We start from the raw sequence: 14,771 nt of genomic DNA on the forward strand, positions 1-14,771 counted from the left end.
TGAGAGCTTTTTTTGTTTTTCCTTTGAGATGAAGTCTCGCTCTGTCACCCAGGCTAGAGTGCAGTGGCCCGATCTCAGCTCACTGCAAGCTCTGCCTCCCGGGTTCATGCCATTCTCCTGCTTCAGCCTCCCATGTAGCTGGGACTACTGGCGCCTGCCACCACGCCCGGCTAATTTTTTGTATTTTTAGTAGAGACAGGGTTTCTGTATGTTAGCCAGGATGGTCTCGATCTCCAGACCTCATGATCTGCCTGCCTTAGCCTCTCAAAGTGCTGGGATTACAGGCGTGAGCCACTGCGCCTGGCCTTTTATCTTTTTCTTTTTTTTTTTTGAGACAGTCTTGCTCTGTAGCCCGGGCTGGAGTGCAATGGCATGATCTCGGCTCACTGCAACCTCTGCCTCCTGGGTTCAAGTGATTCTCCTGCCTCAGCCTCCTGAGTATCTGGGATTACAGGAGCCTGTCACCACGCCCGGCTAATTTTTGTAATTTTAGTAAACATGGGGTTTCACCATGTGGGCCAGGCTGGTCTCAAACTCCTAACCTCAGGTGTGATCCACCCGCCTCGGCCTCCCAAAGTGCTAGGATTACAGGCGTGAGCCACCGTGCCCAACCCAGAGCTCTTTTATACTGCAGATTTTAGATACTTGGTTAGTCATTTTTGCTGTCTTCATAAAGTCTTGCTCTAAGGAAGCATTCCCATTCCAGCTAAATATGTTAATCTTGTGGAATCCACTAGGAACAATCAAAATTCTGGTTCCTGGAATGGCTTATTTAAACCCTCTCTATTCCACCAAGGGCCCGAGGAGGCTTACTAGAATGATACAATATGATTTTTTGAAAAAAGTCATTGCAAACCTAATCTATGATAAACCAGAGTGCTAAATAGAATATTAACATATCCTGGAGGCTTCAATAAATATTAAGATTTAGTGCTGATAATAAAGTGTCATCTGTGAAGTAATTTGTATTTTTATAATGAACAGAGAGTTTACACAATTTTTTTTTTTTTTTTTTGTCCTTACCTTGAGTATAATTTTTGTTCTGAGGCCAGGTGCAGTGGCTCACGCCTGTAATCCCAGCACTTTGGGAGGTTGAGGTGGGTGATCACCTGAGGTCAGGAGTTCAAGACCAGCCTGACCAACAGGGCAAAACCCCGTCTCTACTAAAAATAAATTAGCCAGACATGGTGGCGGGCGCCTGTAATCCCAGCTACTCAGAAGGCTGAGGCAGGAGAATCACTGAAACTCGGGAGGCGGAGGTTGCAGTGAGCCAAGATCGTGCCATTGCACTCCAGCCTGGGCAACAAGAGAGAAACTCTGTCTAAAAAGAAAAGCAGGCCGGCTCGGTGACTCACACCTGTAATCCCAGCACTTTGGGAGGCCCAAGTGGGTGGATCACGAGGTCAGGAGTTTGAGACCAGTCTGGCCGAGATAGAGAAACCCTGTCTCTACTAAAAATGCAAAAATTAGCCGGGCACAGTGTCAGGCACATGTAATCCCAGCTACATGGGAGGCTGAGGCAGGAGAATTGCTTGAACCTGGGAGGTGGAGGTTGCAGTGAGCCGAGATCGCACCCCTGCACTCCAGCCTGGGCGAGAGAGCAAGACTCTGTCTCAGAAAACAAAGCAAAACAAAACAACACTGTAGGAGGCCAAGGTGGAAAGATCTCTTGAGTGCAGTAGTTCAAGTTCCCGTGATCATGCCACTGTATTCTAGCCTGGATGACAAAGTGAGACCCTATTTCTTTTTCTTTTTTCTTCTTCTTCTTCTTCTTTTTTTTTTTTTTTTTTTTGGAGATGAAGTCTCACTCTTGTCCCCCAGGCTGGAGTGCAATGGCATGATCTCGGCTCACTGCAACTTCCACCTCCCGGGTTCAAGCGATTCTCCTGCTTCAGCCTCCCGAGTAGCTGGGATTACAGGTGCATACCACCACGCCCAGCTAATTCTTTTTACATTTTAAGTAGAGACGGGGTTTCACCATGTTGGCCAGGCTGGTTTTGAACTCCTGACCTCAGGTGATCTGCCGGCCTTGGCCTCCCAAAGTACTGGGATTACAGGTGTGAGCCACCGTGCCTGGCCAGGTGAGACCCTGTTTCTAAAAATAAATTCTAGGACATTAAAACATATAAAAAAGAATAAAGAAGAAAATAATATTTAAAGTCACCCATAATTCTTTTCCTCCCCAAACCAAAACCATAGGAGAGGAATGTTATACTACTACAGAGTGTGAACAGATCTCTTTGGGAACATAGAGGACAAGGCAAGTAAAATGGTGACTGGGGAATTGGAGAATGGTTAACGTTCTCCAGTTGGGAGGTGACAATTGATGCTGGCTTTAGCCTGGAGAAGGGGCAGGGAAAGGCACTGAAGGCGGAGGGAATAGTCAGTAGGAAATGATAGAATCACTCTCTTTTTTTCTTTAATTAGAAAGAAGATAAACTTTGGGAAAGAGCCTGATACATTCTGAGAACTCTAAGAGGTTCAGTGTGTCTAGACTATAAGAGGTAAAAGAGGGGGATAAGGTTGGAAAAAGTGTGAAGACCTTTGTTCATAAAGCTAAGGAATTGGGCTGCTTTCTGTAGGATTGTCCTTAGTTATACTGAGATAGGCAAGGTAATTGACAACTGGAAGCATGATGCTGTTCTTTAACCCCTTAACTAGAAAATTGTTACTTAGCCCGGCCGGGTGTGGTGGCTCATGCCTGTAATCCCAGCACTTCGGGAGGCCAAGGCGGGCAAATCAGGAGGTTAGGAGATCGAGACCATCCTGGTTAAGATGGTGAAACCCCGTCTCTACTAAAAATACAAAAAAATTAGCTGGGCGTGGTGGGCACCTGTAGTCCAGCTACTCGGGAGGCTGAGGCAGGAGAATGGCATGAACCCAGGAGGCAGAGCTGGCAATGAGGCGAGATCACACCACTGCACTCCATCCAGCCTGGGCGACAGAGTGAGACTCAGTCTCAAAAAAAAAAAAAAGAAAAGAAAATTGTTACTTAGCTTAATCACCCCACCAGATTTTCCTCTACGTCCTCATTTTTCTGTGACCAAAGTTGATGGTTAGGAAAAACAAAAAAAATCCTTATAGGAGGATGCAAGAAGACAAGATAATGGCAAATGTTGGGGCTCAGAAAACAATACGCCAAAGTATGGTGCTTTGGCATGCTGAGCATTTTGAACTAAAGGAAATTAAAAGGCCTTAGAAGCAGCCTCAGAACCAAGAACTTTATGTCTCCTGTTCTGAAGCTCCCTTATCTGAAGCTCCTCCAGAAGGAATATAGTTGCCTTTGATCACTGAAATTTCAAAACAGAGAGGATGAAACTCATAGAGCAGAAAGAAGACTGAGGAAAGTCACCTCATCTAGACAGGCTTTGTCACAAGCCATTGTCTGTTCTTCAGGTCCCATTCACTTTTCAAATAGAATCATTTACAAATGATTGCCTATTCTTTGGGTCCAGTCAGCTCTCTCGAAAATCATTTACTGCCTCTCAAAATTGCCTAGATTTTTCCCGTCTCCCTTCTCCCTCTCCCTTACAAAGCTTCAGCCATCTGGCCCTTCTTTGAGTTTCATATTTTGTATGGCTCCTGTGCACATTTGCATGTTAATAAATCTGTTTGCCTTTTCTCCTATTAATCTATTGTCAGTTTATTTCAGCGGACTCGAAACTTTTAAGACGTAGAAAAAAATTCCCTTCTCCCTGACAAAAAATAAGATGTCTTACAGATGTACTACATAAAGATTTGGCAAACAGAATGCATATGAGTAATCCTTAGCTGTGAAACCATTCTCGTAATAGTTTGTGTTAGGTGCATTTTCTTAAAGACATTTATTTTTGGCATATGGAAAGATTATTCTGTAATATTTGAAAGGAGAAAGAAAACACCTCACAGTTCTGATAGTTCCATTTTTTATTCTGCACTTTATGAAGGGTAAATGTGTGGAGTCTGTTTCTGGATGGTAGCAGAAATGTTATAGGAAAGGGGTTCCGATCCAGACCCCCAGAGAGGGTTCTTGGATCTCCGGCAAGAAAGAATTCAGGGCGAATCCGTAAAGTGACAGCAAGTTTATTAAGAATGTAGAGGAATAAAAGAATGGCGACTCCATAGACAAGCAACCCCAAAGGTTGCTGGTTGTCCATTTTTATAGATTTTTTTTTTTTTTTTTTTTGAGACGGAGTCTCGCTCTGTCACCCAGGCTGGAGTGCAGTGGCGCGATCTCTGCTCACTGCAAGCTCCGCCTCCTGGGTTCACACCATTCTCCTGCCTCAGCCTCCCGAGTAGCTGGGACTATAGGCGCCCACCACCACACCTGTCTAATTCTTTGTATTTTTAGTAGCGACGGGGTTTCACCGTCTTAGCCAGGATGGTCTTGATCTCCTGACCTCGTGATCCACCTGCCTCGGCCTCCCAAAGTGCTGGGATTACAGGCATGAATCACCACGACCAGCCTTTTATAGATTTTTTTTGAGATGGAGTCTCGCTCTGTTGCCCAGGCTACAGTGCAGTGGCATGATCTCGGCTCATTGCAACCTCCGCCTCCCTGGTCCAAGCAATTCTCCTTCAACCTCCTGAGCAGCTGAGATTGCAGGCACCCGCAACCACACCCAGCTAATTTTTGTATTTTCCGTAGAGATGGGGTTTCACCATGTTGGCCAGGCTGGTCTCGAACTGTTCACCTCAGGTGATCCACCTACCCTGACCTCCCAAAGTGCTGGAATTTCAGGCATGAGCTACCTCAATGGCCCTATTTCTTGATTATATGCTAAACAAGGGGTAGATTATTCATGTCTCCCCTTTTTAGACCATATAGGGTAACTTCCTGACATTACGGTGGCAGTTGTAAACTGTCCTGGCCCTGGTGGGAATATAGCAGTGAGGACGACCAGAGGTCACTCTTGTCACCACTTTGGTTTTGTTGGGTTTTAGCTGGCTTCTTTACTGCAATCTGTTTTATCAGCAAGGTCTTTATGACCTGTATCTTGTGCTAACCTTCTATCTCATCTCATCCTGTGACTTAGAATGCCTTAACCGTCTGGGAATGCAGCCCAGCAGGTCTCATCGGCATTTTACCCAGCTTCCCCCACCGCTTTTTTTTTTTCCCCAGAGGGAGTTTTGCACTGTCGCCCAGGCTGGCATGCAGTGGGGCGATCTTGGCTCACTGCAACCTCCGCCTCTCGGGTTCTAGTGATTCTCCTGCCTCAGCCTCCTGAGTAGCTGGGATTACAGGCACAGGCCACCACACCTGGCTAATTTTTGTATTTTTAGTAGAGACAGGGTTTCACCATATTGGTCAGGCTGGTCTCGATCTCCTGACCTCGTGATCCGCCTGCCTCGGCCTCCCAAAGTGCTGGGATTACAGGTGTGAGCCACTGCACCTGGCCACCCAGCCCCTATTTAGGATGGAGTTGCTCTGGTTCCAATGTCTCTGACAGATATACACCAAAAAAACTGGTTAGATTGATAACTATATAATGGGAAAAAATCCCCCTAGGAGGATGAGTCAGTAAGTAAAAGGTAATCATAGTTCTGAAGGAAAAGAATGCCAAAAATGCCAGATATACAGTAAGTCTCATGCTGGATTAAATAAAGACATGTCCTAAAATGCCTAAAAGGAAGCTAATGATTAGCCCTCTTTTTAATCATTATTATTATTATTTGAGACAGGGTTTCACTCCATTGCCCAGGCAGGAATGCAGTGGTGCGATCTGGGCTCACTACAACCTCTGCCTCCAAGACTCAAGCAATCCTCCCACCTCAGCCTCCCAAGTAGCTAGGACTATAGGCACATGCCACCACACCCTGCTGACTTTTTTTTTTTTTTTTTGTAGAGACGGGTTTTGCCATGTTACCTAGGCTGGTCTGGAGCTCCTAGGCTCAAGAGATCTACCTGCCTGGCCTCCCAAAGTGCTGGGATTAGAGGCGTGAACATCATTCCCAGCCTAATCATTATTTTTATAGTTAAAACTTGTATTTTTCTCTATAAAAAGGTGTAGAAGGTTATCTTGCTTTTTTGAAAAAGGTTGAGACCAAACCTAGACAAAAGTTTTATCCTAAATTTGTTGTATGATTTGATTTCCTACTGCAACATGGGTTTTAAAATCAGCTTTTATTTTAAGGGAAAAGGAATACATTCAAGTGGAAGAGGTTCAAATTTTAAATCATGATTAGTTTTGTATTTGGAAAATAAAACCATCACATTTCAGCTCCAAATATCTAATCGGTTTTAACTAGGGAAATTCTAGATTAAGAAAGAAGAAAGTAAGTTTTGACATGGGTGCTTCTGTGTTTCAGGGGCCTCCAAAAGGATGAATACGTACTTATCTTACACGGGGTGAAGGCTGTGAGAGTGAGTATTACAGTAGCTTCATTATTACACAGATCCTGCTCTTGAAATTATTTGTGTAATTTTTGCAAGCAGATAGCCCAGTGCAGATATTTGGAGGTCACTATGAAGGGCCAGATAAATATTACCGTAAGCCAGAAAAACTAGAAAGCAAGGCCATAAGAAGGTCTTGTTTCCTTTTTTTTTTTGAGATGGATTTTAGCTCTGGTTGCCCAGGCTGAAGTGCAGTGGCCTGATCTTGGCTCACTGAAACTTATACTTCCTGGGTTCAAGTGATTCTCTGGCCTCAGCCTCCTGAATAGCTGGAATTACAGGTATGCGCCACCACGCCTGGCTAATTTTGTATTTTTAGTAGAGACGGGGGTTTCTCCACGTTGGTCAGGCTGGTCTCAAACTCCCCACCTCAGCCTCCCAAAGTGCTGGGATTACAGGTGTGAGCCACTGCGCCCAGCCAAAAAGGTCTTGTTTACTGACTTCAATGTATTTCATATGCTTATGCAACAGCCTTACCTGCTAAGTAAGACAAATGTAGACATGCTTAAGAACTGGCAAAAGTATTGAAAAGGTATTAAAGGTTTGTATAATGTGCAGTACATAATATTATTCACATTCATTATGATTTTTTCTAATCCTGAAGATAGAAATATAAGCCTACACAGGATCAAATATTTGCCTTGTTTTGTGTCTTCAATTGGCTGGCTTTTTTTTTTTTTTTTTTTTTTTTTTTTTGAGACAGAGTCTCTGTCACCCAGGCTGGAGTGCAGTGGTATGATCTTCACTCACTGCAACCTCTGCCGCCTGGGTTCAAGCAATTCTCCTGCCTCAGCCTCCCAAGTAGCTGGGATTACAGGCGGCTGCCACCACACTCGGCTAATTTTTTTAGTTTTTAGTAGACATGGCGTTTCACCATCTTGGCCAGGCTGGTCTTGAACTCCTGACCTTGTGATCCACCCACCTCGGCCTCCCAAAGTGCTGGGATTGTAGGCGTGAGCCACCGCGCCTGGCTCTGGCTGGCTTTTCACTTCAGTGACTGTGAACATTTTCTGGGTATTTAGCAGTATATGATTTAGTCATCAATCTCTGATATTATAAATCTTTCTGTGGAAATAAGATTTTCACACATTAAATAATTGTACATGAAATAATGACAGAAAAATGCTTTATGATTTTATCACTTCTCTTTAGATGACTATGCTATGCTCATCATACTGTAATACAGAGCTTTTAGAGATTAATATTGGGCCAAGAGCGGTGACTCACGTCTGTGATCCTACCACTTTGGGAGGCCAAGGTGGGCTGATCAGGGTGGTCAGGAGTTCAAGACCACCCTGGCCAATATGGTGAAACCACGTCTGTACTAAAAAAAAAAAAAAAAAAGGCCAGATGTGGTGGCGCGTGCCTGTAGTCCCAGCTACTCAGGAGGCTGAGGCAGAAGAATTGCTTGGACCTGAGAGGCGGAGGTTGCAGTGAGGTGAGATTGTGCCACTGCACTCCAGCCTGGATGACAGCAAGACTGCGTCTCCAAAAAAAAGAAAAGAAAAGAAAAGAAAAATATTAGTATTGATATAGCATTTGTACAAAGTTATATACCCAGAAGGGATTCAGTAAATGCATGCTTGCTGATTAACAACTTTTATTAAGTCATAGTACTTCTATGTAAGTTACAAGGTGTGATTCAGACCTTTTGGGGAGTCATAAAGGAAAAATCATATTCTCTGATCGTATTAGGATCTATGTTTAAATGGAAAAATCTCCAGCTTCTACATTCTGGCTATGAGCAGTAGGAATCATGACATATATATATATTTTTTTAATGTAAAAACAATTTTTTTTTTGAGACAGAATTTCGCTCTTGTTTCCTAGGCTGGAGTGCAGTGGCGCGATCTTGGCTTACTGCAACCTCCACCTCCCGGGTTCAAGCGATTCTCCTGCCTGATTTACATTTTTCCAGAATTTTCTAAGTATATGTTTATAGAGAATTGAACATACATACAGCTGGGATAATGTATTACTTACATTTAACATTCTGGTTTTCCAATTTAATACTATATCATGGGCATGTCCCCATGATATTATTTTCTATAAATACCATTTTAATAGCTCTATAGTATTTCATGCTATTTATATTTCATGGTTTACCCAGCTGTTATTTTATTGTTAGATATTTAAATTAATTCCAGTTTTTTAGTACTATATATAAACAATGCTGTGATAGACATTTTTGTCTGCCTTTCTGAGTATTTCCTTAGGACATGGCTATTCTTAATTTTTTTATTTTTTATTTTTGAGACAGGGTCTTGCTCTGTTGCCTAGGCTGGAGTACAGTAGCATGATCATGGCTCACTGCAGCCTCGACCTGCTGGGCTGAAGTGATCCTCCCACCTTAGCCTCCTGAGTAGCTGGGACCACAGGTATACACCATAGCCGGCTAATTTTTTCATTTTTTGTAGAGACAAAGTCCCACTATGTTGCCCAGGCTGGTCTCCAACTCCTGGTCCTCCTGCCTGAGTCTCTCAAAGTGCTGGGATTACAGGCATGAGCCACCCCACACCCAGCCTAGTGTAATATTTTTCAAGAATTTCATTTCATTGATTCTATAAATGCATAAATCTTAAATTATTTCAGACTCTAATCATATAAACTACAAATGTAAAATATGCACAAATACATTCAGGGTCTGAGCAGAAGTTATCTATGAAAATTTTTCTTTAGTAAGTCAATTCAAAAGCATGAATAACATTTCGTGAAGCATTTTTCTTTTCTTTTCTTTTTTTTCTTTTTTGAGACAGTCTCACTCTGTCACTCAGGCTGGAGTGCAGTGGTGCGATCTTGGCTCACTGCAAGCTCTGCCTCCCGGGTTCACACCATTCTCCTGCCTCAGCCTCCAGAGTAGCTGGGACCACAGGTGCCCGCCACCATGCCCGGCTAGTTTTTTTGTATTTTTAGTAGAGACGGTGTTTCACTGTGTTAGCCAGGATGGTCTCAATCTCCTGACCTCGTGATCTACCCGCCTCTGCCTCCCAAAATGCTGGGATTACAGGCGTAAGCCACTGTGCCCGGCCAGCATTTTTCAAGTGGATCAATTTTTACTCACTTTTATAGACCCATTATTTTATTTAACTCATGGTTATTTTGACACACAATGTTTCCTTACATCATATAGGTTAGGCCTCATTTACTCATTCACTCAGGTGGAGGTGCCCTTTCCCCTGACTTAATCTGTATTAGTGAGTGTTTGCCGTATTACCTCCCATTTTAAAACAGTGTAAGTCTAGGCTGGCTGTGGTGGCTCACGCTTGTAATCCCAGTACTTTAGGAGGCCAAGGTGGGCCGATGGCTCACGCTTGTAATCCCAGTACTTTAGGAGGCCAAGGTGGGCCGATGCTTGAGCCCAGGCGTTGGAGACCAGCCTAGGCAGTATGGTGAAACTCAGTCTTGACAAACAATAAAAGAACTTAGTGGGGTGTGGTGGTGTTGCACCTGTAGTCCCAACTACTTGGAGGCAGAGACAAGAGGATCACCTGAGCCCACCAGGTCAAGACTGCAGTGAGCTATGATCATGGCACTGCACTCCAGCCTGGGGACAGAGCAAGACCCTTTCTCAAAAAAATAGAATAGGCTGGATGAGGTGGTTCACGCCTGTAATCCCAGCACTTTGGGAGGCCAAGGCGGGCAGATCATGAGGTCAGGAGTTCAAGATCAGCCTGACCAATATGGTGAAACCCCGTCTCTACTAAAAATACAAAAATTAACCAGGCATGGTGGCACACACCTGTAATTCCAGCTACTCAGGAGGCTGAGGCAGAGGATTGCTTGAACCCAGGAGGCGGAGGTTGCAGTGAGCCAAGATTGTGCCACTGCACTCCAACCTGGGCAACAGAATGAGACTCTGTCTCAAAAAAAGGAAAAAGAAAGGCCAGGTAGGGAGGCTCAGCTGGGCGGGGTGGCTTATGCCTGTAATCCCAGCACTTTGGGAGGCCCAGGCAAGAGTATCACGAGGTCGGGAGATTGAGACCATCCTGGCTAACATGCTGAAACCCCGTCTCTACTAAAAATACAAAAGAAAAAAAAAGTAGCCAGGCATAGTGGTATGTGCCTGTAGCCCCAGCTACTCGGGAGGCTGAGGGAGGAGAATTGCTTGAACCCGGGAGGTGGAGATTATAGTGAGCTGAGATTGCACCACTGCACTCCAGCCTGGGCGACAGAGCGAGACTCTGTCTCAAAAAAATGTGTGTGTGTGTATGTATATATAACAAATATATATATTGCAAGTATATATATTACACGTATATATATATATTACAAATATATATATATGCACAGACACACACACACAAAATTAGCTGGGTGTGGTGGCGAGTGCCTGTAATCCCAGTTACTTGGGAGGCTGAGGCAGGAGAATCGCTTGAACCTGGGAGGCAGAGGTTGCAGTGAGCCGAGATCGCACCAGTGCACTTTAGCCCGGACAACAGAGCAACACCCTGGAGTCTCACAGAAAAAAAAAAAAAAAGAATTCAGCCAGCAATGTGAATAAGCTTAAAAAAGGAGATTCTTCCCCTGTTAAGCCTCCAAGTGATAACACAGTCTGGTTGACACTTTGATTGCGATCTTGTGAGACTCTGAGCAGACAGCCCAGCTAACCTGCCCAGACTCCTGACATGGAAACTGAGAGATAATCAATACATGTTGTTTTGAGCTGCTACGTTTGTGGTAATTTGTAACACAACAATAGAAAATGAATTTAAAGGCCGGGCGCGGTGGCTCAAGCCTGTAATCCCAGCACTTTGGGAGGCTGAGACGGGCGGATCACAAGGTCAGGAGATCGAGACAATCCTGGCTAACACAGCGAAACCCCGTCTCTACTAAAAAAAAAACACAAAAAATTAGCCGGGCGAGGTGGCGGCGCCTGTGGTCCCAGCTACTCGGGAGGCTGAGGCAGGAGAATAGCGGGAACCCGGGAGGCGGAGCTTGCAGTGAGCTGAGAATTTAAGTAAGTACCATCAAAAGATGAGAGGAAGGAACTTATCTCCCTTGTTCCTTGCTGTATCTAGTACCTGAAACAACAACCAGCGCATAGTTCAGTAAACATCTGTTGGTTATATATATGATGGAATAAATGTATGGATGGAGGCAAAGGATTGGACTGGATTCTAACAACATGGCTAGTGGCTATAGGCTAAGAAATAGTAATTTCTGGCTGGGCGCAGTGGCTCATGCTTGTAATCCCAGCACTTTGGGAGGCCGAGGCGGGCGAATCACAAGGTCAGGAGTTCAAGACCAGCCTGACCAATATGGTGAAACCCCATCTCTATTAAAAATACAAAAAGTAGGCCGGGTGCGGTGGCTCAAGCCTGTAATCCCAGCACTTTGGGAGGCCGAGACGGGTGGATCACGAGGTCAGGAGATCGAGATCATCCTGGCTAACACGGTGAAACCCCGTCTCTACTAAAAAATACAAAAAAAAACTAGCCGGGCAAAGTGGCGGGCGCCTGTAGTCCCAGCTACTTGGGAGGCTGAGGCAGGAGAATGGCGTGAACCTGGGGGGCGGAGCTTGCAGTGAGCTGAGATCCAACCACTGGACAGAGCGAGACTCCGTCTCAAATAAAAAAAAAAAAAATACAAAAAGTAGCCAGGCATGGTGGTGCACGCCTGTAATCCCAGCTACTTGGGAGGCCGAGGAAGGAGAATCGCTTGAACACGGGAGGCAGAGGTTGCAGTACTTTTTTTTTTTTTTTTTTGAAACAGAGTCTGACTGTCACCCAGGCTGGAGTGCAGTGACGCGATCTCGGCTCACTGCAAGCTCCGCCTCCCGGGTTCATGCCATTCTCCTGCCTCGGCCTCCCGAGTAGCTGGGACTACAGGCGCCTGCCACGAGCCCGGCTAATTTTTTTGTATTTTTAGTAGAGACGGGGTTTCATCGTGTTAGCCAGGATGGCCTCGGTCTCCCAAAGTGCTGGGATTGCAGAAGTGATCTACCACCCGGCCAATAGTACTTTTTTTGATAGGGAGTCTGGCTCTGCCACCCAGGCTAGAGTGTGGTGGTGTGATCTCGGGTCACTACCACCTCCGCTTCCTGGGTTCAAGCGATCCTCCTGCTTCAACCTCCCTAGTAGCTGGCAAACGCAACCATGCGTGGCTTTTTAATTTATTTTTATTTTATTTTATTTTTTTAAGAGGGAGTATTGCTCTGACGCAGGGCTGGAGTGCAGTGGCCCGATCTAGGCTCATTGCAACCTCCACCTCTGGGGTTGTATTTTTAGTAGAGACAGGTTTCACCATGTTGGCCAGGATGGTCTCGATCTCTTGATCTCATGATCTGCCAGCCTCAGCCTCCCAAAGTGTTGGGATTACAGGTGTGAGCCACCGCGCCTGGCTTTATTTTATTATTATTATTTTTTTTTGAGACAGTTTCTCTCTTGCCGCCCAGGCTGGAGTGCAATGGGGTGATCTCGGCTCACCGCAACCTCCGCCTCCCGGGTTCAAGTGATTCTCCTGCCTCAACCTCCCAAGTAGCTGGGATTACAGGCATGCAGCACCACACCCAGCTAATTTTTTTTTTTTTTTTTTTCAGTAGAGACGAGGTTTCTCCATGTTGGTCAGGCTGATGTCCAACTCCCGACCTCGGGTGATCCGCCCACGTTGGCCTCCCAAAGTGCTGGGATTAGGGGCAAGCCACTGTACCGGGCCAGAAACTGTACTTTCAAATGGGGTTCCACTGGGCAGGTATACATGTGGCTCAAGGACTTCAGAGAGCAGTGATAGCTGATTCTTATTTTAAGATATCCTTCACTGTGTTATACTATGTCATACTTTTCTTTTTTCTTTTTTTTTTTTTTTTGAGACAGTCTCACTCTGTCACCCAGGCTGGAGTTCAGTGGCACAATCTCGGCTGACTACTTCAACCTCTGCCTCTTGGGTTCCAGTGATTCTTGTGCCTCAGCCTCCAGTGCACCACCACGCCTAGCTAATTTTTTTTTGTATTTTTAGTAGAAATGGGGTTTCGCTTTGTTGGCCAGGCTGGTCTGAAACTCCTGGGCTCAAGTGATCCACCGTCTTTGGTCTCCCAAAGTGTTGGGATTACAGGTGTGAGCCACCGCATCCAGCCTACTTTTCTTTTTTAATTCCAAGCCTTAGTAAAAATCTTGGCCGGGCGCGGTGGCTCAAGCCTGTAATCCCAGCACTTTGGGAGGCCGAGACGGGCGGATCACGAGGTCAGGAGATCGAGACCATCCTGGCTAACACAGTGAAACCTCGTCTCTACTAAAAATACAAAAACTTAGCCGGGCGAGGTCGCAGGCGCCTGTAGTCCCAGCTACTCGGGAGGCTGAGGCAGGAGAATGGCGTGAACCCGGGAGGCGGAGGTTGCAGTGAGCTGAGATCCGGCCACTGCACTCCAGCCTGGGTGACAGAGCAAGACCCCATCTCAAAAAAAAAAAAAAAAAAAAAAAAAAAAGAAATCTTAACTACATATGGTATAACTTGGAGATAAATGAAGGGTCCTGTATCTACTCTTTGAAGGAAAGTAGAGCTCCATGTTTGAAATCAACAAGGAAAATGGCCGGAGCCAGGCGCAGTGGCTCATGCCTGTAATCCCAGCACTTTGGGAGGCCGACGCGGGCGGATCACCTGAGGTCAGGAGTTTGAGACCAACCTCAACATGGAGAAACCCCGTCTCTACTAAAAATACAAAATTAGCCGGGTGTGGTGGTACATGCCTGTAATCCCAGATACTCGGGAAGCTGGGGCAGGAGAATTGCTTGAACCTGGCAGGCGGAGGTTGGGGTGAGCCGAGATTGCGCCACTGCACTCCAGCCTGGGCAACAACAGCAAAACTCTGTCTCAAAAAAGCAAAGGAAAATGGCCGGGTGCGGTGGCTCACGCCTGTAATCCCAGAACTTTGGGAGGCTAAGGCGGGTGGATCACCTGAGGTCAGGAGTTCGAGACCAGCCTGACCAACATGGTGAAACCCTGTCTCTACCAAAAATACAAAAATTAGCCGGGCGTGGTGGCGGGTGCCTGTAAGCCCAGCTACTCGGGAGGCTGAGGCGGGAGAATCACTTGAACCTGGGAATCGTGCCATTGCACTCCAGCCCGGGTAACAGAGCGAAACTCTGTCTCAAAAAAAAAAAAAAAAAAAAGCAAGGAAAAGCTCTTACAAGACACCAGAAGAGAAGTCAACAGCAAATAAGTAATTTGTGAAAAATAGAAGTCCTCCTAGGCTTGGTGGCTCACACCTGTAATCTCAGCACCTTGGGACACTGAGGTGGGCGGAGCACGAGGTCAGGAGACCATCCTGGCTAACATGGTGAAACCCCGTTTCAACTAAAAATACAAAAAAAAAAAAAAAAAATTAGCTGGGCGTGGTGGCATGTACCTGTGGTCCCAGCGACTTGGGAGGCTGAAGCAGGAGAATTGCTTGAACCTGGGAGGT

The sequence above is a fragment of the Papio anubis genome, chromosome 10 (assembly GCF_008728515.1).
Source record: "Papio anubis isolate 15944 chromosome 10, Panubis1.0, whole genome shotgun sequence".
NCBI lineage: Eukaryota > Metazoa > Chordata > Mammalia > Primates > Cercopithecidae > Papio > Papio anubis.